We start from the raw sequence: 24710 nt of genomic DNA on the forward strand, positions 1-24710 counted from the left end.
CTTTACGTATTTTTATTATTGTATTCTGTTCTTGTTAGAAATTGCTTTAGGACTTTTGTTGCAGGAAGAGATAAATAAAATTAACAAACCTAAACCCAGAAGGGACTTGCCACCCTAGCAGGTGGGTCGCTATTGCTTACTGGGAGATAGAGGCAGAAGGAAGGTCAGCGTGGAGCAAACACACTTGCAGGAACAGGTGGGTAGCTGTGTTGGTCTGCCATAGTCAAAACAAAATCAAAAATTCTTTCCAGTAGCACCTTAGAGACCAACTGAGTTTGTTCCTGGTATGAGCTTTCGTGTGCATGCACACTTCTTCAGATATACTGAAACAGAAGTCACCAGATCCTTAAATATAGTGAGGGAGTGGGGAGGGTTATTGCTCAGAAGGGTGGTGGGAATGGGTGATCAGCTGATAGGTGTGGAAAACCTGTTGACGACTGACTCTTAACGGCTGTAATTAGTCTTGCAGGGAAAGGCAAGGGGTGAGATGGCTAAAGAAGCTTTGTTGTGTATAATGAGATAAGAATCCAATGTCTTTCTTCAGACCAGGTTTCTCTGTGGTTTTAAGTTTGGTGATTAGTTGTAATTCAGCCACTTCTCTTTCCAGTCTATTTCTGAAATTTCTTTGTATTAAGACAGCTACTTTGAGATCTTTTATAGAATGTCCTGGGAGATTGAAGTGTTCTCCTACTGGTTTCTCTGTCTTGTGATTCCTGATATCAGATTTATGTCCATTTATCCTTTGGCGTAGGGTTTGGCCTGTTTGTCCAATATAGAGAGCTGAAGGGCACTGTTGGCATTTGATTGCATACACTTGCAGGAGTGCTAGATGGGCTTCACCGCTGTGTTTGCACCGCATCAACCTCCCTCCCACTTTGCCCCTCTTCCTCCCCTCTGTTGTAAGTGTTACAAGTGGCTGGTCCACAGATGAAAATAAACCCAGGAAGCAGAAGTGTGAATTTTCCCTGAGCAGTTAGTCCCCTGCTGCTTTGCCCCTTAGCTTCAATGCCCAAATTACCTGTCCTTGACTGTCTCTCAGGCTGATCCCCCCAGGAGGTGATAACAGAGCTGCTAGCTGATAAATATCTACAGATTATATACCTTTACCTTTACCTGTACACCTGGTAGCCAAATTTGCTCTGGCAGGTAAAAAGCTCCATAATATTCTCTCATTTTAAAATTTCATGCTGTAAACTTTTTACGCTGTAAACTTTTAATAGTGTATGTTGTGCAATTTCAGAGGAAAGCCTTGCCTCGCCCTCTGCTGTACATTGCAAAGGCCTTGGGCTATGCACAATAAATCGATTGATTGACTTTTGGAAATCCAATGTTCCCCCAATACAGAGCGCCTGGCAGAGCATGCATGCTAATAAAACTCCCCTCAGAATTGTCCCCGAGTTGTGGGATCTTTGCTATTGATTTGTTGCAAACTAAAGAACAAATTTAGCACTAGCGCCTCGCCCCCCCAAACGGTATCAATTTGCTGCGTACTTTGGGCACAAGCAACTGGGGAAGGTCTTTTGTAGAACAAGCAGGGTTGAAAGGCATGGGAGCAGTGGAAAAAGTAAGGGAGCTGTGCTCCTGCACAAGTGCCATTCATTCCGAGAGAATTTACACAGAAGGTATTCCCAATGGACTGAGCCCTTTGTCTCCTTCAGCCCTCCAGGACCAACATGTCAACACCATCTATAGACACATGTTACCCTACTGCTCTTGAAATAGTACCCAGATGTATTCCCTCTCTCACATGCCCAGCACACACAGAGAGATATACACACACTTGTAAGATATTGCTGGCAGACCTTAACTATACATCTGCAGTCTTGAATGCCCTTGCACTTGGGGAAGGATCTGTTCTGAATAGGCTTTAGGATGGAAGTAGGATTATTCATAAATATATTATTGTAAGCAGAGCCCTGTTGCCTGGCCCCATTGTTCTGCAACAAAGCCCCAAGAACCCAATAGCTCAATAAATGAATAACTTTTATCTGCTTGGTTAATACCAGTACATGCATACTGGATTAATGTCCCCTTACTTCTTAGCAAAGAAAGAGGCTCATATATTGCCCAAATCATTTACATCACTTAAGTGGGCTCCATTTGCATGATAATCACCTCTTTGGGGGGGAATTACTGCTTAATTAAAGAACAGCAGTCACTTTAATTAGCATGTCTCCATGCTCCCTGGTACTTTGCATGGATTCAAATGAGCTGCTCATTAAGCCCTGGCATTGATACAAGCTACGCCCTTTGGCCGTGATCTAACTAAATTAACATCAGGGGACAAACCTCTTCATGGTTCAGAAGGGATGACGGACAGCTTGTTTCTTCATGTCTGTCGCACACGGTCTACACTGGAGATCTCTAACTCCCAGAGGGGGATTTGGGTGAAAATGTGAGGCTTTGAAATAACTTGGTAAACAGCTGCTCCTGAGATTGTTATTAAGCAGTCCTGCTAGCTAAATGCACCGAAGGATTCCTGTATGTTAGGTAAGAAAACACCACATGGTACAAATATTTCCTCCGCGTCGAACCATCAGCAACATCATCTTTTCGTTAGGTGTGAAGTCATGTACAATAACAGTAACTGGGCTACTGAGAAACAATAGATTTGGCTCCATTTCCCCCAGCACCTACCACTTTTGTTTACTGCGGCAACTAGACTGGTGACTGGGAGTGGCCACCGAGACCACATAACACTAGTCCTGAAAGACCTACATTGGCTCCCAGTACATTTCCGGGCCCAATTCAAAATGTTGGTGCTGACCTTTAAAGCCCTAAACAGCCCCAGCCCAGTATACCTGAAGGAGCGTCTCCACCTGCACCATTTAGCCCGGACACTGGGGTCCAGCGCCGAGGGCCTTCTGGCGGTTCCCTCATTGCGAGAAGTGAGGTTACAGGGAACCAGGTAGAGGGCCTTCTCAGTAGTGGCGCTCTACCTGGGCAGTGAAATGCTCTTCCATTAGATGTCAAGGAAATAAACAACTATCTGACTTTTAGAAGACATCTGAAGGCATCCCTGTTTAGGGAAGCTTTTAATATTAGATGAATTATTGTATTTTAATATTTTGTTGGAAGCCACCCAGAGTAGCTGGGGAAACCCAGCCAGACGGGCTGGGTATAAATAAATTATTATTATTATTATTATTATTATTATTAATAGAATAGTAGCGATAAAATATAGTGATAAAATGTAGTAGTGATAAAATGTAAGTAGTGATAAAATGGGGGGAGTTTTGAAAATATAACTGGTACCCAGATAATACCCTTTTGCTATATATATATCTATATATATATATATATATATATATATATATATATATATATATATATATATATATATATATATCACATTCTTGTCCAGGCAACCTGGTTAGCACATTAAAATAGATGTGAAGTTTTTGCTCCCCTTATCAATGGCTTACTAAGATTTTTCAACGACCTCCGTAAATGATAACTACAGAAATGAAGGGGGGCGTGCGGAATCTAACTAAAATTAAACTTAAGGTTTTGAAATGACAGGCTACAATCCCTTCGGGTGGTAACAAAATGCCTGGGAAGAAGATGGAAATATTCTAATAAGGAAATGATGTCTCTTTTGCTACAGTCGGGGGGGTCTTTGCAAAATTACTGAAAGGTGCATAGTTAATTTCTCTCTTGTAAAGTGCCAAACACACCCGCTCACCCCTAGAAATGTGACATCAATTACAACAGGCTGGTAGAAGACGACGTTATTATATGGAAACCGTACAAGCCACCAGCAGTACATACTGGTGCAAAATCATCATGCAAAATCAGTGAACGTTCCCTTGATTGTTGTTTTTGTGGGCTACAACCAGGTAAGTACAACACTGTGTAAGTAATCAATGGCAGCATCTCTGGCCCCACCTGACTGCCAAAGAAGTCACAGTCCTCTCATTATGTCACACTTCAGAAGGAGAGGTTCCCACCTAGAGGGAAGTTAATAGGAGGAGGGACCGAAGCTTTGAGGAGCTTATAAAAGAGACTTAAGCAACATCCTTGAAAGCCTCTTTAAAGTGAGCTCTTTTCTTTGCTGCTGCTTTGTCTGACTCACTCATTTGCTCCTCTCAATGGGGGATGAAGCCATGTTTTATCAGCTAGGTGACACCAGGCACAATGCTGATATCAGAAGCCAGACAACAGCCAAATGAAAAATACACCCAGCTGTTCCGAGAGTGAAATGGCAGCCTTGGTCTGCGGAAGCTGGCAGGGCACCATGGGCTTTTGCAACACTCCTGAATTGCTTTGCTTCTCTCCCCCCCCCCCCAGCTGTTTTTTCCAACACACAATGCAACCGCCTTATGAAAGGGGAGCCTTGGGTGCTTCCACATGGACTGTTAACTGCTTTGAATCCCACTGGGGAAATCTGCTGCAAGTTCCACCCAGCTCTGGATCCAGGAGGAAAACCGATTTCGCTGGAATCAAGCAAACAGATGATTTCACATACACGTTTCTTTATTTCGTTTTCTACATTTGTATCCAGCTTTTCCTCCAAGGAGCCCATGGCAGTTATCGTTTCTCTCCCCCTCTTTGTTTTATCCTCACAGCAATCCAGTTAAGTAGATTGGGCTAAAATATATGACACTCAGTCACTTTGTGGTTGTGAGGGGACTTGAACCTGTCTCCCAGGTCCTGGTCTGATACTCAAACCACTACATACTAACTCCCACATGTTATGTAGCTATATTTTGCTTATTGGGAGTTAAACAACAGCATGAGATTGTTCTGTACTTAGATCATGCTTGCACTGCAACATGGAGATTGTAGTGTTTGTCCATGGTGTGAATAATAATAATAATAATAATAATGCCATTATAGGTGAAAATGTTAAGAGAATGCCTCTTAAACAATTACAGTTTTAAGGGGTGTCCATGAACAGACTGCTCTTTTCTGTGCTTATAGTGTAGTTAGATCATGCTTGCACTGCAACATGGAGGTTGTAGTGTTTGTCCAGTGTGGACATCATTATAGGTGAAAATGTTGAGAGAATGCCTCTGAAACAATCACAGTTTTAGGGGGCATCCATGAGCATACTGCTCTTTTCTCTTTACAAGCATTCAAGTAAAGCTCTCTCTGAATCAGAGGACTTTCCTTCCCCAGTACATTTTGCCCTGCAGTTTAACGAGCAGAAGTGTTCCCGGCAAATGACCGTCAGGTGTAAGCCTAGAAGAGGTAGGCCAAAAACTAGACAAGACGTCATTCATGCAATTTGCAATTTCTGGAATAGCTTTTTAAAAAAGTTAATAGCAGGTGCCGAGTCCCAGACCCTGGCCAGGAAGGAGGGGGCTTTAACCCTTTGCCACCCACTGTGGTCCTGATCCAGATCGCCTGCCTCGTGCCTGCAGTTTGCATCGGAAGGAAAGCTCTCATTTGTACCAATGGGAGATTTATGGGCTGCCAGCCCAGTTTCACCTGGCATTTGCAAAGCATAAATCACAGAGGGGGAAGGGGGCAGCTGAAGGACATCCAATGACCCGTTGGCGTCTATCCATGACAGAATAGAGGCCTCTCTCAGCCACACGGGGGCCATCTCCGAGAAATGCCATTTTGGAGTTAAGAAGGACTGTAGCTCAGTGGTAGAACACCTGCTTTGCATGTGGAAGGTCCCTGGTTCAGTCACTGGCACCTCCTGTTAGGACTGGAAGAGTTCCCTGTCTAAAACCCTGGAGAACTGCTGCCAGTCAGTGAAGACAGTGCTGAGCTAGATGGACTCATGGTTTGATTCAGTATAACACAGCTTCCTGTGCGTGTGTGTGTTTATGTGTATATAAACACACACACACATCCCGCTGTATCAGACTCAAAACCATGGGCGTGGGGGGGGGACAGGACACCCACCTGTCATCATCCTGTGTCTAGCAGATTCAGAATGAAATATCTCAACAACAGTTGTTTTAAATTGCTTCCTTTTGACCCCAAGTGCTCTGAAAAAACCTGTCAAAATCTTAAAGTCATTTGACAACTAGGAAGTTAAGTAAAAAATTAACACCAGGGAGTACCTTTCATGCCATTAACGAGTATATTTTGCAAAATTACAAAGAATGATCCTTTCCCTCCATCTTTTTTTTTAAAAAAATCTAAACTAAAACAAGTTTTCTTAGAATTGCTGAAAACCTTTTCAGCTCTTCCTTCTCAAATTCCTCCTTTTCCCCTGATGCAGTTTTTCTGCGCACGCTCAATAAGCATAGCCCAGTGAGATGCTCCCCGGTCACTGTCGGCCTTAGCTACATCTTTACTCTCTTCAAGGTACAGAATGACCGCTCTAGGGTGCAAGTGGCGCATGGCAGAGCAAGAGAGATGAGCGGAACCTATTTTTTGTGATGTGGTAGAAGGTTTCCAAGTCTTTTTCTAGGTCTGCTATGTTCAGCTCTTTCAACTGCTCTTTGCTGAGTTTCTTCTGCTTCCTCATGGTGTACCATAGTCCAGCTTCAGAGCTGAAGCTCAGTCGGGTTGCCGGTTGCATTGCTAGAAACGTGCCACAACATCATCTGAGTGACCTTTGGCTATGCCTATGCCAAAGGCCTATTAAGTCCAGCATCCTCCTTCCTCCATTGGTCAGGCAGATGCCTCCTTCAGTCCCATGAGGACAAAACAAAGACTACGGCCTTCCCCTGCTGTTGCCCCACAGCAAGGGGAATCCAGTGGCAATGCTACTTCTGAACATGAAGATTTGAGACGGTACCAAAGGGTTGGGTATCCACCCTAGAAGGGAGCCCCCTGACAAGAGCTCTCCTGGGCCTGCTCCCGTACCTGTAAGCCTGCTTTATCACCAGACACCATGGCAGTGGGGAGAAGGAAGGGCAGGAGATGCCACTGACCCCTTGCTCAGTGGATCTCTGCCTAGCAAGCAAGCAGGCAGTAGCCATGATGAGGAAGAAGTGGAGCAGCTGGTGAGAGGGGTGATGAGCAGGTAGCCTCACAAAGGATGCGGGGCCCGTGGCAGGTGTCTTGCCCAAGGACCAGGGGCGGCCCGTCCCATTTTGCTGCCTGAGGTGAAACGGGAAGGCGCTGCTCCTCTGTAACTACTGCCCTGCAACCAAAGCCCCACTTACTGGGGTCATGTGGTGGTGTACATGGTTCCTCCCCTTCCTGATTTAATCCCCACAACAATCCTGTGAGGTAGGCTAGCCTAGGAGGCAGAGACAGGTCCAAGGTCACTTAGCGAGGTTCATGGCCGAGTGAGGATTTGACCCCTGGTCTCCCAGGTCCTAGTCCAACACTCTAACAACTATATTAAAGGTAAAGGGACTCCTAACCATTAGGTCCAGTCGCGGACGACTCTGGGGTTGCGGCACTCATCTCGCTTTATTGGCTGAGGGAGCCAGCGTACAGCTTCCGGGTTATCTTGCCAGCATGACTAAGCCACTTCTGTCGAACCAGAGCAGTGCATGGAAACGCCGTTTACCTTCCCGCCGGAGCGGTACCTATTTATCTACTTGCACTTTAACATGCTTTCGAACTGCTAGGTGGGCAGGAGCTAGGACCGAACAATGGGAGCTCACCCCGTCATGGGGATTCGAACCGCTGACCTTCTGATTGGCAAGCCCTAGGCTGAGTGGTTTAGACCACAGTGCCACCCGCGTCCCACTAACAACTATATTACACTGGCTCTTTCTTTTCGGCAGCATATGCTCTACTCTTTAAGAAACAATATTATGGTGGTTTTGCAGGTGTGTTGTATCTTCTGATACTTATTTGCTCAGTTTCAAACAACATCTATCTGCTGTGTGAATTAAGTCTTCTTTTGTGCACCGCCCTGGATTCTTTTGATAAAGAGCAGTACAGAAGTATTAAATACAGGGCTAGCTCTGGATTGACCCTCTTGAGTTCCGCCTGCCCAGGGAAAGATGTTCTCCCTTTTGTTCTGCCTTCTCAAGTTCAATACTTGATGCTTGCCAAAAGGTAAATAGTTCTGTTCCCCCACCACATCCGCCTGCCCTGCCGCCATGGGACTAAAAATAGTGAGAACTGGGGAGTGGGGGGTAATTTTCAGCCAACCTGGTTTTCATTGCAAGAGGAGAGTCTAATTTATTCTGACCTGTGCCCATTCGCTTCCCATTACTGATTGGAGCCTTCAAACTCCCTTTCAAGCTTCAAAAGAACAAAAAAAGGAGGGAGAAGTAACCCCAGCCCCAGCCCCCTTCCCAACCTTTCACAAGGTCACTTTAACCAGTTTGCTGCTCGGAGATGGATATGATCAGGTTGGGCTGGAATCACACGAGAGAAGGTTGCGTGGTTTGAAAGGCGCAAAGCTCTGCCCATTTGCAGAGCCATAAACAGAAGCCGTGATGCACACTCGCTAGGAATGTCCTGCGACATAGATTCTCAAAGGGCCAAGCCTCCGCCATGTGCGAATGTGATAAGGAGACACTGGAGTCTCTCCAGCACATTATGTTCGCTTGCCCCTTGTTCAACATGCCACGGGCAAATTTGCTGGGATCAATCATACAGAAACTAGAGGGCACCCCACCAGAATTCCACCTCGCCCAAATCTTGCAGGATAAGGATACTCATATGACCCTGAAAGTGGCAAGGTTCCTGGTCGCTGTCCTTACCCAAAAGCGACGCCAAGGAGTACTACAAGCTAGCTAAGGCTTAGTATGCCATTCTATTTTATTGTATTTTATTGTTACTGTGGTGTTTTAGCGGCTGTTGTTCCCACTTGCACAAGTTGTTATCTATGTTTTGTTTTTTTACTTGTATGGGCCTATGGCCGTAAATAAAATTCTATTCTATTCTCGCTAGGAATGGCAGATAGAGATGACCATTTCCAGAGGGATAGTGCTGCGTCAGTCTGGTGTCCAAGGCGTTTCGCCGCCCGAGGCGACAGGCAAGATGGTGCTGCCCTCTTAAGTCCACGTACAAAAGCCAATCAGAGTGGCGCTCGGTTCAACTGTGGCAATGAAGCGGCATCATCTACCACACCTGAGGACTAGCTTTGGGGGTACACAGCAGGCCACTTGGCTCAGACAGCCCTGGTCCACAACCCCTCACTGCTGCTCCCTCAGCAACTTCTACCTGAGGTGGTCAGCTCACTCTGTCTAACGGCAATGGAGACAACAACAGAGAGCAGCACCTTAAAAGCAAACACAATAATTATAAGCTTTCGGGGGCTAGAGTCAACTGCAGCAGATGCATGCGCACTGCTCCCCCCCCCCGCCCAGTTGGCGCATGCCGGAACACAGTTCCCTCTCACTTGGGCACCATTGTTGGCCAGCTCCCCCTTGCCACATCTCGCCATTACAGATTTCTGAGAAGCTGAAAATGAACATTTCAAGTCAAAAGCCAGCCAGCATTTCATATTTCTTCTCCTCTGATCCGTCTCCTGTGTAGCAACAGTGGGCTTCTAAGCAAATGAGGGAGCCAGAGACACATTTATCTGACCTGCACCAAAACCAGGGGCTAGAATAAAAATACTTTCAAAGCTGCTGTTCCATTATTGTGTCTCTCATTAAGGTTTTGCCTCAAGTGATACCCAATAGGCAGCAGGGCTCTTTGACAAACAAATGTTATTGTTTCTAAATGACTGTTAATGTTCCTGGGCAAGAAACAGCAATTGCAGTTTTGTGCAGACACCGTGGCAGAAAAATGAGAGGAGTGGATTGACTTAAGGTGAAGCACCTTGGAGTGCAAAGGCTGCATACACACCATATATTTAAAAGCACATTCTCTCACTCACCCCCTCTTTGAACTGTACAGTGGTACCCCGCTAGACGAATGCCTCGCTAGACGAAAAACTCGCTAGACGAAAGCATTCGTCTAGCGGGAGGCAGCCCCGCTAGACGAAAAAGTCTATGGGGCTGCCTCGCAAGACGAAAAAATTTCGTCTTTTTTTTTTCGTTTTGCGGAGCGCGGCTCCCATTGCCGCTCCGCAAGACGAAAACCCCGCTAGACGAAAATTTTCGCGGGACGAATTATTTTCGTCTAGCGGGGTACCACTGTACTTTGTTAAGGGTACCGCAAACTGCAGCTCTGTGAGGGGCAAAAAACGAGAGATAGCACTAGAACTGATGAAATTTTCAGCCTGTTGTGTAGTGGTTAGCTCATCCCCAATAAAAAGGGCCAGCCCTATATAGGACAGGGCATGTTTAAAAAAACTTTTGCTTTTCAGCTGGGGTTCAGCTGGAATATGCCCACAATAAAAGGCGCATTGAGTAAAACTGCTTCCCCGGTGACCGCTAGGTCATAATGCCCCATCCAAATGACAATGAGAGCCGAATGCCACACTCGGAATAAACGGTGCACATTTTGTATTTGCTTATCTGATTCTGATTTATTGCAGTGTTTTAGGTTCTTTTTGCTACAAAGTGCTCTGTTGGGGGATTTATTAATTTATTTTGCTAAGTATTAGCACAGACATTCTGCATTTGCACAGATTCTCAGAATACACACAACCAGTGCTTTCTTCTTCTTCTTCTTCTGGGGGTACGCATACCCCTAAACATTTTGTGAATCTAAGTTTGGCCTCATTGAGGGGCAGTATTTCAATATGAGTAGGAAAATGAAAGTACACCCAAGCATGTTTTTTTTTAAGAAAAAAAGCACTGCACACAAGCCATCCACTGTTTTGCTCTGCTTTCAGCAGCTGCCACCTACCGATTTTTATAGCGCTGATGTCCATGAGCACTAGAAACTTAACAAAAATAAAAGAGACTATTCTCTGAAAGAAAGACGGGGGGGGGGATATTTGGGGCAGACAATGCAATCATCAAAACTAGTTGGTGTTTTTTTTAAAACCAACCAACCTTGGGTTATGAGTGAGTCCAAATTAGACACTGAAAGGCAAGATCTAAAGATTTAGAGAAAGCCTAAACATGTCAAGTAGATTGTTCAGTCACCATTTAGATCCACACAGCCGAATTTAGAAGCAAATGATTTAGAAGCGAGAGTTGTATCCTTGGATGTTGCAACGGAGCAGGATGCCGTATACACTGCACCCATCTCAACGGAAACCAATCTGGGACTCTCCGTGTTTTGTTCTCCCGAGGAGGGACATGCCCCTCGAGCCACTGCGAGGATCATTTTTCTCCAGATGACCCTCCATTTCAGTAATATGATAGTCCTGTCATGGTTCCAAGCCCTGATTTTGGCAGAACAAAGCCACAGTGCATCTTTCACTCCTCCAGCCAGGGAATGCAGCTGCGGGTCAGAGCGTGACCAATCAGGAATGAACATTTGGAGCGCATCTAATGCAGTTTGTACAGGGAACCTTTCATGCATTCATGGGAGTGAATCTCACAAAGCAGAGCTGACATTGCCTTGCTCTTCCAACTTTGATATCTCACACCCTGCTCTGGGATAATCCGGCAGGACCAGACCCAGCCCAGCTGAATAACAGCAGTGTCCTGGCTGGAGCGCTTTTAACGCTGAAAAGCAATCTCGCCAAAGATGACGAAGGCTGACTCTTCATTACACTTGGCTGTACGCGGAGGAGCCTAGTTTCTGACCCCCCTTCCTTTCCCCCCAGGAGAAACGAGGAGCCTGAGAAACAGTCTCGACCCCAGCTCAGCCCAAAGCTGAAAAGCGAGCCAAAGTCTGGAGCTGTGTTTCCGCTACCTTTCCCGCAGAGCGCGAGATTGATGAGAACAGGAGTCCATAATCAACTTGATCCGACCCCTGTCCTGTACCATGAGGGCCCCTTAAAGAAACACTGTCACATTAGAATTAATGATTTTTTTGTTGCCGGGCCCGCACTGCCAATCCTTAGCAATTTAAAAGCATGCTGCCTCAACAAGGCCACTTTTTAATTAGCCGGCAGAAGGGGCGGGGCTCTACACACGCACACAATCCAAAATAATCAATTTCAAATTGCCAAAGCCAGATCAGCATGGGGGCAGCACGGGGGTGGGGGGCAAGGAGGAAGGGGAACAATGCAAGCGAGCCCCACACTCCCAAATCATCCTGTCTCCCCGATTCAGGCACCATTCTTGCTTCTAAGCTGACTCGGCTGCAGAGTCTCCCTTGTTCTGTGCATTAAAAAGCAACAACCACAAAACGCAAACACACACACACACACCATCAAAAACCAAAAACCAAGCACTCGGGTAAATGGCCTTTGTTTGCTGCGGACAGATCGCTTTGTCACCTCAAAGAAAGCGATCTTTAAACTTTCAACAGATTGTAAATGGGCAAGGCAATTTTTAATGCGACACCCTCCCCGCTTTTTCCTCTCCTCTCCTCTACCCGCCCCCCCCCCAGCCCACCCCCTCGCTCCCAGCCTGACATGTTCGGCCGATGTCCTCCTGCGGTTTATACACTGAGGTTTAGATTTCATGACCTCTTTGTGGAGAGTATATCTGGGGACGCGGTGAAATGAAAGGGTTTCGAGATTTCCAGTGGGAATGCGAATATTATTCCTGGCCGGCTGCCCGTTACATTATGGCATTCTTAGCGACATGATCTGATACGGCATAATGATTGAGACTTGTATGACGGAGCGTTTTGTTTTGCTTTTTAATGGGAAGGGGGCACCGCTGCTTTTCTGCAAGGTGAGGGACAGGAATCATTCGGACGGTGGATTCTGTCTTTCTCCGCGTTCTAAATGTGTGGCCATGTGTGGGTCCTTTCAGACCTGCAGCGGCCTTTTCTGGAAGGAGGCCTTTGGAAACCCTCCTTAGATATATGAAGGTTAACATAGGAGACAGCAAGGTCTATAAAACTTTAATGTAACTTTTACGCGCTAACAGCTTCTGTGGTGGCAATAAAAACCATATCAGTCAAATTGTTGGTGCCTAAGAAAACACAGCTGCTTCCATGCCACACCAGAGCACTTGCAGAAGAAAATTTATTGTGGCTGAATAAAACACAATGCAGACCACAGTCATTCCTGGTGCAAATCTGTTGCGTTCGGCGGAGCCGGACCAGCCACATCTTTGGCTCGCTATTTGTAGTGATTAAATGAAGAGGGGGTTGTTTGTTTTTCTAATTAAATGAAAAACAAATGGTGTTAATAAGGTTTGTGGCCAGATCCTAAGGCATGATGCGCCAGATGATGCACCAGAAAAGAGACTACAGGTAGGATATATTGTATACAAAGAAGAGGTTTTGCACCTGCACAGCACGACAAACCAATATATCAAGCAACTAATTCCAAAGGGGTATCTGTGTTAGTCAGTTGCAGCAAGACTCAAACCTCCTAAACAAAACAGGGGATTTATAGCATTGGGAGGGCATGATTATAAACAAATCCCATTTTCTTAAAAATTGTTTTTTGTCATAATGATGCCATCATCACATTTCTGTCCAATACAGATGTGCATTACACACACACACACACACACACACACACACCATAGTTTGTTATATAACTAATACAGTACATCCAAAGTCTCAGCCCAGTTAGACTGTTTTACTCTAATTGTCACACAATCAGTGTGCCCATCATAGCTCAGTTGGTAAAGCATGAGACTCTTAATCTCAGGGTTGTGGGTTTGAGCCCCATGATGGGCAAAAGATTCATACATTGCAGGGGGTTGGACTAGATGACCCTCGTGGTCCCTTGACGTGACAAGCGACACCCTCCTTCTCAAGGCCACACTCCTCATTGGCCTTGCTTCACACCTCAAGTTTTATTACCTAGCTGGAATGCATCCTTGAACTCTAATCATGCCTCTTGCTTGTCTGGATGGAGTGCAAAGGTATAATTCATATTTGTTGCTCTGACCACCACTGGCATGTGGCCACCAGGAGGTTGCCTTGAAGGGAATGTGGCCCCAAGGTTGAAAAAGTTCCCCATCCCTAATCTAGGATAAGCCTGGCCGAAAGAGCAAGGAGGGAATTCTGCCATATAAGAGTAGGGTTATGATGAGCAACCAACAGCCCTACAGCCACACGCAGACCTTAGCCTGATTTCAAAAGTCTTCTGTAAGTGATCTGTTCAGACCTTTCACAAGATGTCTGACCCCCAGCTGACAGCTGGGCAGTGAAGAGACTGGGGAGGAAGAAGAGAGAAAGGTGTTCAGTCCCAGCCCCTGTTAGCTTTAACCATGACTGCCTCTGGCCCTTCCCACCAACAGCTTGTGGGTCCTGACCCTCAACAGAAAGAAGGTTCTCAGTCCATGAAATAAAGAGACTAGCCTTTGACTGGTCTGTAGAACAGAACAGATGCAATTTCGGAGCCAAGCCAGTCCCCGGAATGTCTTTTTAAAACAAGGATGTGCAAGGAAGCTCCACAACCCAGTCAACCTCTCCATGGGAAGAAGAGCACAGCTTGTGTAAATAGCTTGCTCTGTTGCCTGCTGTTTTCATTATGAGATGCTTGGAGAGAGTGAGCTGTGTTTTGCTTGGGGAACTTTCCAGGTCAGGAATAAAGGACGGTCCCTTATTTTCCCATCGCAGTACCTAGCGACAGGAATTGCTGTTTTAATTGCAGAAGGCAGATGCAATTTGGTCATCTGTCTTGGGCTTGGGAAGCTTGGCCGACAGGCAGGAACGCGAGGTTTGCCTTGGGAGAAGCAGTAAGGATAAGCACGTGAAAACGGAAGAAGATGGCTCCTTAAATGATTAGCCAAGCGCGGTGAGTCCAGCTGGATTTTATCAATCACTGTCAGGCTTTTGTCCTGCATGGCGGTCAGTTGACCATGAGGGTAAGGGGCAAGTAGGATGAGGGTTATTGTTTCAGGGAGATTGTTGCCAGTTCAGCTAGTTGATTATTGCAGATGGTGCCTGCTGTCCAAACAGCTCTGGTGCCTTTTCCCACTGGCAAGAGCCAGGGAGCAAAGGACCTGGAAAAGGTGAGTGTTCAGATTGAACCTCAGGCAGATGTCCAAGATGAGCCAGGAGCCAATTGACAGAGTCGAAGCCAAGGAGCAAGCTTGGGGACTCAGAACCAAGGAAACCATCGGACACCAAGGAATACCATGGAAGACTTAGAGGCTACAGGAAACATGACAGGAACTTTATTGCCTCTCTCCAACAGGAACAGAGCAGCAACAGGAAATGCCTGACTCCACCCAGAGACAGGTAAGTTCAGCGCCACCTATTGACTAAACTACATAATGACACTATCTACACCAGGAACCAGCAGAATCAAAGGCAAGCCTAGAAGAAAACAGGTGTTGGAACCAAAGATAAGTCCAAATGTAGGGCTACAGGGCACACGTGCAGAGCATGCAGGGACACATCAGCACAAGGAATGCCTTGTTGCTCAGGTGAAATAATAAGGTGCCCTATGACCAGCTTGGGTGGACAGAGATAGTCCAGGGCCTTAGAGTACTAGGCAGATGCTTCAGTCCATCATTCTGTAGTTTACCTGGTGAGGCACGTGCACAAAAATCTGAATTGAAGATAGGGCAACTCCTAACCATGACAAATAGCATGTGTTTACAACTACTTTTGGAAGGACAACAGCCAAACCACCCCCAAATCTGACTGATGCCTGTGGAAGGACAGAGGACTATTGGAGTTTTCTTTCCCTCCTTGCCCTGAAAACTCCTCCTTGGGACTATGAAAACAGGACAGGGATGTGGAATAGCTGGCTCCTCCAGGCCCTGCAAGCACAGGAGCGAATTGAGTACTTCTATCCCAAGCGGGTGGGATGGCGCTGTGGGTTAAACCACAGAGCCTAGGGCTTGCTGATCAGAAGGCTGGCAGTTCGAATCCCTGCGAAGGGGTGAGCTCCCGTTGCTCGGTCCCTGCTCCTGCCCACCTAGCAGTTCGAAAGCACGTCAAAGTGCAAGTAGATAAATAGGTACCGCTCCAGCGGGAAGGTAAACGGCGTTTCCGTGCGCTGCTCTGGTTTGCCAGAAGCGGCTTAGTCATGCTGGCCACATGACCTGGAAGCTGTACGCCGGCTGCCTCGGCCAGTAACACGAGATGAGCGCTGCAACCCCAGAGTCGGACACGACTGGACCTAATGGTCAGGGGTCCCTATACCTTTACCTGTCCCAAGCAGCAGGCTGAGTAATTCAGTAATGACATGATTTTTTCCGCTGAAGTTGCAGGGAGCAGAGTTTTGCTATTGGACAGGGTGCGGGAAGGTGCACTCCTGAATTTGGAGAATGTGGCACTTCGAGGAGAGATTGGTGTGGCTGCCTGCCTAGCAGTCCTGCCACCAATCTCTGGCACAGCCCATGACAGAGGACTAGCAGTCCTTTCAGCAGCATTTGAACCAAACTCTCATTAGCTAGACAAAAGAAAGAAAGAAAGAAAGAAAGAAAGAAAGAAGTAGGAGACGGAAGATTCTGTTTGTACAGCCGTGACCTAAAGTCGGCCATTTACGCAAGGTCAGGAAAAGAGGCCTATTTGGTCTCAATCCCCATCCACTTCCAGCCCAGCCCAGCCCCCAGCCCATCTGCAACAACAAGTAAAGGAGTGTGAACGCTTTGCCATAATAATATCCCTAACCTTGCCCTGAAATGCTTATTGTTAGATTATTATCAGCAGTTAGCACTTACCCGAAAGAGATCAAGGCAGCAGACTTCCCAGGGGACCTCCCAGATGTGTGTGTGTGTGTGTGTGTGTGTGTTGTGGGAAGAGGAAACACTGGACAGGGTCACTGGAAGCATGCCTCGAGGTGGCAAAAAACGAAGAGTTTACACAAGGAATTAAGCGGCAATTGGGAAGAGAGGGAAGTAGCAGCATCCACGAAGGCAGACTTACCGTGCCAGGCTACCGTTTCTGGAATGGTCCAGTTTTGCCAAGGAAGTCTCTCTGTGGAGAGCAGAGAGAAGAGAATCAGCTGTGTGGTACCCAGATGGCAGACACCTACACTTCTCACTGGAAGTTGATGCGCAAGCACATACTGTACGCCCCTATGTGGTGTTTCTTCCACGCAAGGATGCTCCCGTGACTTGCGAGCATAACTGGGGAGGGAAATTCTCCCTCACCATCGCCTCCAACCACTTCGCCTGATTCAGGTGGAACAAAGAACTAGGTGCCACCTACACTCCAAATATCCCATGGCAGCTCCCAGCATCTTCCTATAGATGTTAACCGCATGGGGGACAAGATTCAACCCTGCAGGACAACAGAGGGCAGCTGAGGGGATGCTGAACACTAACCTCTCATAACTACTTTCTGCAAGTGGCTCTGGAGGTAGGAGTGGAATAATAATAATTATAATTATAATATATTATTTATACCACGCCCATCTGGCTGGGCTTCCCCAGCCACCCTGGGCAGCTCTCAACAGAATATCAAAAGCACAATAAAACATCAGTCATTAAAAACTTCCCTAAACAGGGCTGCCTTCAGATGTCTTCTAAAAGTTAGATAGTTGTTTATTTCCTTGACATCTGATGGGAGGGTGTTCCACAGGGCAGGTGCCACTACCGACAAGGCCCTCTGCCTGGTTCCCTGTAAAGTGACTTTTCGCAGGGAGGGAACTGCCAGAAGGTCCTTGGTGCTGGACCTCAGTGTCTGGGCTGAACGATGGGGGTGGAGACGCTCCTTCAAGTATACTGGGCCGAGGCTGTTTAGGGCTTTAAAAGGTCAGCACCCAACACTTTGAATTGTGCCCGGAAACATACTGGTGCCAATGTAGGTCTTTCAGGACCGGTGTTACATGGTCTTGGCGGCCACTCCCAGTCACCAGTCTAGCTGCCGCACAGTGTCCCCAATTTTCTGCCTTCCTGAGTTTGACAGTATCAGGAATTGCCGAGAGATCAAGGGTTTATTGCCCCATCTCTCTCCTGATCAAAGCAGTTTCAGTGCCATGATCAAGCCAGACTAGAACAGATCCAAGTAGGGCAGTTTTCTCCAAGCATGCCTGAAGCTGGGCTGCTACCATCTTCCCTAGCATCTTGGCCTCAGAAGGGCTATTGACCACTGGGCATCATTATTTTACACTTGGGGTCCATGGAGATCTTTTAAGGAGGAAGCACACCACTTCCTCCTTCAGTGCTGATGGCATTTTCTCCTCTTCCTTCTGTGAAACACTAATCACTCTCTGGAGTCGCCCAGTCATCCTATGTACAGGCAGCTCTAAGAAACCAAGATGGGCAAGGGCCAAGGAGGCAAGGAGGCAAGTGGTCGGCTGCACTTCTTCAAGCAGCTTGTCCACCTCCTCAGGCCGTAATAATAAAAACTGATCCAATGTAGATGGAACAGACATTGGACTTGCTCGAAACAGTGGTATCCAACTCTGACTGAACCTAAGCACAGTCCTGTGATTAAAGTCAAAGAATTGGAGGAAGAATAGTTGATTGCTCAGTATAACAGACATGAAATCCGCATAAATTTCAGACCCTCCAACTCCCCCGCTTTTCCTTATTTTCCCTATTTCATTGGACAAATGGAGGGCATAGAGTTATTTCAAAAAAGTAAAAATCCAGACACAAAAGTTGTTGAACTTTTTTTTGGGGGGGGGGCAAAGCTGTCTTTTTTGGGAGGGGGGTGCAAAGCTGTTGAGCTTTTTTTTTTTTGCAAAACTTCAAAGAAAGAAAAATGAAGTTTTGGAGCAATTTTTATGGAAATTCACTGAAAAATCAACACTTCCGACATGGGTTGCCACACGGCCCAGTTTTCCCTAACATTTTACCGCATCTCAGAAATTCTGCATGGACACTATTTTCAATGGATGAATCCTGGATATGTCCGGGATCCCAGACGTATAGTAGCCGTCTGTCTGTAGAAACAGAAACCCTATAGTTGTGCGCAATTGGAATGCACGCTTCTCTGCAAAAGAAAGAGTAGTCTCCATTGCTCCACCTACTTTTGCCTGTGGCCCCACCCACTGTTGCCTGTGGCCGTTCCCATCAGTGGTGTGCAGGCCCTGCAAGGCTGCCCAGGAGGGCATGCAGCTGAAAAGCATTCTCCATGTCTCAAAAACCACTTGACCCTCTACAGCTTTAAAGAACACATCCGCACCACACATTTAAAGCACACTTGTATCGCTTTAACAGTCATGCTCTCCTCCCCAACAAGAATTCTGGGAACTGTAGTTTTACCCTCCCCATGGGGCTACAGTTCCCAACACCCTTAAAGCTGCGGCTCCCAGGATTCTTCGGGGGAAGCCATGTGCTTTGAATGTTTGGTGTGGATGTGGCCAGAACCATTAAAAAAGTAAGAACCTGCTACCTGATTAACCAGACACACACTTTTAGCTAAGCAAAATGTTTCATCACCAATGCACCAGCATTTCAACGCAGCCCTTTTTACAGATACTCAGAAGTGAAAGAAAACTGTGTGTGTGTGTGTGTGTGTGTGTGTGTGTGTGTGTGTGTGTGTTTGGATCAGGTTAGCCAGATGGATTCGAATGCTGTTGGCGGGTTACAATCAAAAACACCAACCACACCCTGGGCCAACCCCCAACCTCTCTCACCACCAAAGGGATACAAGCGAATAGTAAAAACAACCCTCTCATGAGACGCTGACACAAAGCCCCACACATACACCAAGTAGAATAGAAGCATTGCCACCTGACCCCACCCCACTCACCATTCCCCCTCTACCTCTTTCCCCTTCTTTCTTCCTAATGTAACACTAATGTCTCAACATTATCTGAAGAAGTGTGCATGCACACGAAAGCTCATACCAAGAACAAACTTAGTTGGTCTCTAGGGTGCTACTGGAAGGATTTTTTTTATATTTTGTCTCAACAAAAGAAACTGATTTGTAGAAAATGTAACTTGAAAAAATAGACATTGCACATACTTTCGTAAACCAATAAATCTCTCTCTCTCTCTCTCTCTCTCTCTCTCACACACACACACACAAACACACACCTTCCATGCTTCCTTTGCCCCAATGAAGACTTAGCAAGAGGCCTGTTTCAGCATTCGTCCTTTAAACCGGTTGCTTTCCCTGCATCCGATGGAGTTGTTCTTCTGGTTTTTAACCAACACTGTCAACAGGGCAACAGCCCCGCATCCGTAATTGAGCTCATTTGAAAAGCAGTCATCATATTAAAATTGCAGCTGTCATTTTCCCCACGAGCTCTGCTTCCTGAGCTCTTGCAAGCAGAGCAGTCCCCAAAAACTCCCTAAGGCATACCTCGGCTTTGAATCACGCAAGGCAGGAAATTAAGAACTGTCTTCAAACAAAATCTCTCCACTCCTCCAGGAATTGAAAAAGAGACAATTTCCTTACTGTCTCCTCCTCTTATACACAGAACAGGATTAAGGTAATCTGGGGCCTTTGGACCAGCAAAATATGACAACCCCCCCCCCCCAATAACACACCCCTCCCCAACCTCTGCCCTACTTTAGTGCATTTGGGATATTTTTTCAGAACTGAAGGAGGGAAAGAGGCCGGTGGGAGAGAACAGAGAATAATCACTGATAGGGTGTTCTTGCATATATGATACAGAGCAGCTATACGTCTGGCAGTGGCATCAAAGTTTTTGCAGGAAAGGTTAAAATCATAGCCTAAGCACAGCTTCAGATAGTCAGAGGCAGCGATGCTTCTGAAGACCAGTTGCTGGAAACCACAGGCAGGGGAGAATGCTCTTGTGCTGAGATCCTGCCTGTGGGTTTCCCATGGGCATTTGGCTGGCCATTGTGAGAACAGGATGTTGGGAGGAAGGTCTAGGTATGGAGAGGTAGAGCCAGCAGGAGAGCCCAAGAAAAAAAGAGGAGGCGGAGGACTGAGAAGCAAGAAAACCAATAAAAAGATAGTTGGAAGAGAGTACTTCCACTGGAAGTAAAGAAAACATGGAGTTGGAGCTGGAAAAGGTGACCAAAACTGATAAAGAAAATGGGATGTGTTGAGATATGTGGGACTCCAGAAGCTGGGGAGGTAGAGAATCATAGAATCAGAGAGTTGGAAAGAAGAGAAGAAGAGTATGGATTTGATATCCCGCTTTATCACTACTTGAAGGAGTCTCAAAGTGGCTAACATTCTCCTTTCCCTTCCTCCCGCACAACAAACACTCTGTGAGGTGAGTGAGGGCTGAGAGACTTCAGAGAAGTGTGACTAGCCCAAGGTCACCCAGCAGCTGCATGTGGAGGAGCGGGGACGTGAACCGGTTGCCCAGATTACGAGTCTACCACTCTTAACCACTACACCACACTGGTTGGTCTAGAATGAAGGGACCACAAGGGCCATACATTCTAGACCAACCCTCTGCAATGTATGAATCTTTTGCCCAGCATGGGGCTTGAACCCATGACCCTGAGATTCAGAGACTAATGCTCTACTGAGTTAGCAAATGAGTGCCAGTACCACAGGTAAAGGTAAAGGGACCCCTGACAGTTAAGTCCAGTCACGAACAACTCTAGGGTTATGGTGCTCATCTTGCTTTACAGGCCGAGGGAGCCGGCGTTTGTCCAGCAGACAGTTTTTCCAGGTCATGTGGCCAGCATGACTAAGCCGCTTCTGGCGCAATGGAAACACGACACCAGAGCAGCGCACAGGAAACACCATTACCTTCCCGCCGGAGCAGTACCTATTTATCTGCTTGCACTTTGACAGTGCTTTCGAACTGCTAGGTTGGCAGGAGCAGGGACCGAGCAACGGGAACTCACCCCGTTGCGGGGATTCGAACTGCCCACCTTTTGATCGGCAAGTCCTAGGCTCAGTGGTTTAGACCACAGTGCCACCCAGGCCAGTACCATAGGCAGCCACTAAGCAACATCACCTGTTTTAGGCATGGAATCAGTTTGTGGCACCCTTGCGCAGCTGATACATGCTCTGTTCCTCCCCTTCGACAAAGCAGTTGGTTCTGGAAGCTGCTATTTAAATTGCCCTCTGTTCCTGCAATGTAGCATTGCCTTTTGAGGCATTGTGGGAAATGGAAGCATTAGCTCCCAACCACCCAAGTGCAGATTCAGGAGACGTCTGCTGGCCGTCACCGCCACAGATTTACACCCATCAGGGCCCACCATGGAGCCTGGCTCCATTTCACAGATAAGGAAGGGTCACAGTGCATCCGCATGTGAACATCCACAAAAAAGGGCAAAAGAGGAAATGTGCACTGGCTTTTTTTATAAGTAGAGGTGCAGATTTGGAATAATTTTAATAGAAATACAAGGCATATTATCATGAGGAGGATTGTGACCAGTTGAGCTGTGTGGCTGGCCAGCCTGCTACCTGCATGATAACTGTTGATGGGCAACTTCCATACCCTCCAACATTTCTCCAATGAAAATAGGGATTTCCCATTCCATAATGATAATTTTACTATTTATACCCCACGCATCTTCCTGGGTTGCCCCAGCCACTCTGGGCAGCTTCCAACACACATAAACACAGAATAGAACATTGAACAATAAAAACCTTCCCTATACTGGATTGCCTTCAGACAGCTCAGGGATCAGATAACTCCATACCCTCCAACATTTCTCCAATGAAAATAGGGACACCCTAAGGAAAAGTGGGACGTTCAGGGATCATATCAGAAATTGGTATGGTTTCTCTAAATCAGGGACGTCCCTGGAAAATAGGGACAGACTTCCGGTTGGTGCCGAGTCAATGGCGGACGGGAGTCCGACGGCTCCGTCCTCCGTTAGGCGATAGGGAGCTCCGTGCCTGCGCCACGGGTCCCTTAAAGCCACGGGAAGAGCGTCCCGTGGACCGACGGCTTCGTGGGTCCCAGACGTGCTGTCTCCGCTCCTGATTTACCCTCGTAAGGGGGGGAAATCGGGCGAGCGGAGCCCCAGCACGGGACTGAAGAAGCGACTGCCTGCGGAGGATCAAAGCAGCGATCCCGCCAGACTTGAGCACCCGGCACTTCCTACATAGAACTTCCAAAGAAACTCTGTAAGTTAAATACTGGATTATTTTACAAGTTTAAAGAGCACTGCTTGCAGAGGAAACTTCAAAAGGAAGCCTGTTCCCTTTGAACTGTTTGCGCGAGCTTGGTAGCGCTAAAAGATCAAAGCCGCGGCTAACGGGAAAGTTTTGCGAACTCTGCCAAACTTTTTAAAAGTTACTTAAAAGTTGTTTAAAGGGCTGTTTAAAGACTTAAAAATAGCTGATATGGCAAAAGAAGGACACCGCTCCCCCTCTGGACTAGGATTCCGGGTCAGTAGCGGGCCTGCAATATATTGTTGCCATTTTTTCTTTGTTGGTGTTCCAGTGTTACAGTGGACTGTTTACCAGTGGAGATACTTTGACTCTTTTATAGCCAGATACAAGCTATTTTATAGACTTGGTGGTTACATTGCAAGTGAGAAACAGATACTGACTTGGGCTATTTAAAATAGACTCTTCTTGGCTTTAAGGAACTTATAACTTTTGAAAAATCTGAACTCTTTGCCTAAAAGTTGGATTACTGGACTGTTGTGGATTCCTGGCTCAGCAGCCTCTTTGTTCTCAGAAGCTAGCTGCAGGCCACCTGGTGTTTACTTTTGGGACTGTTGGTCTTCTGCTGTGAATGTCTGAGATAGTTACTACAGCAACTGGAGTGACCTTGAGATTACAGCTGCAGAGCCCACAGGGAATGGAAACTAGATCTAAAGGAACTGGCTCTGAAAAAAGAAAAGGCTCTGTTTCCTTAACTCTACAGGAACAAATGGAGAAATTGGTTGCAAGTGTGGCAGAAATTGCAGCAGGTTTGAAAAGTGTCACCGAAGGGTTGAAGCAAACACAAGAATCGGTGAACACTATTGGTGCATCAGTGAATACTACAGTTAACTCTGCAATAGAAAAACTCCAAGTGGATATTAAGGCTGACATTAAAACCTCCACCCAGACCTTAGAAAAATCAATTGGCCAAATTGAGGAAAATGTAAGAAAGAACAGAGAAGAAATTAATAAAATTGGGCAGGAGGTGACTACGTTAAAAAAGGACTCTGAGGAAATTAAAGTGGTCAGAGAAAAAATAAAAAAGGTGGAGGAAAAATTGGACAATTTAGATTTGGAGCAGATAGAAAATATTGGAACACGACAGAGAACTGTGGAAGAGTCTCTTGCTTTTCTGCAACTACACCAGAGAGAAGGAAACATCCGTCTAAGGGGTCTTCCAGAATTGGAGGGGGAAGACCTAAAAGCCTATATCGTGGAATTATTTTCAACTTTTTGGGAGTTAGAAGAGGTAAACGTCTCAGCACGCATAGTGAAGGCCTTCAGATTTGGACCAAGAGGCTCCAGAGGAAAGAAAAGCACTAAAACAGTCAGCGACTGTTTGATTGTGCTGCATGATAGACACGACAGAGACTATTTCCTGGACTTACACTACAGAAACAACCTGGTGGTACAGCAGAACAAAGTAATTTTTATAAGGATATCCCCAGATTCTTTTTAGATAAAAGAGCTCCTTATAACGACCTGGTGACGGAGCTAAGAAGAGAAAAATCTCCTTCAGTTGGGAATTCCCAGAAGGCCTGGCATTTACGTTCGAAGGGAAAAAGATAAGAATAAGGTCCTTGGCGGAAAAGCAAAAGTTTTTGGACAAGCATCTGGAATTCTTTAAAGGAACTCCATTGGACCCAGCACAGCTCTACAAGTTTCCAGAAGTATTCCCACCACCGCCGGACTACCAGGACCAAGCCAAGATCCAGAACAAGACAAGAAAGGACAGGCAACTGGAGGAGAGGAATAAACAAAGAAATGGCGCTCAAGTTAATGACTTGGAATGTTCGGGATTGAATCAGAGACCAAAGAGACGCAGAGTATTTTACAGCATAGAAAAGAAGAATTTGGATATAATAGGTTTACAGGAAACCCACATAGTCCGCGACACAGAAGACTACTACAGAACAAAAAATTAGGCCAGGAGTTCATATCATCGGACAAGGTCAAGAAGAGAGGAGTAGTGATTTATGCAAAGGAGAAATATAGCCCAAGACAGCTATTCAAAGATGAAGAAG

The sequence above is a fragment of the Lacerta agilis genome, chromosome 15, assembly GCF_009819535.1.
Source record: "Lacerta agilis isolate rLacAgi1 chromosome 15, rLacAgi1.pri, whole genome shotgun sequence".
Taxonomy (NCBI): Eukaryota; Metazoa; Chordata; class Lepidosauria; order Squamata; family Lacertidae; genus Lacerta; species Lacerta agilis.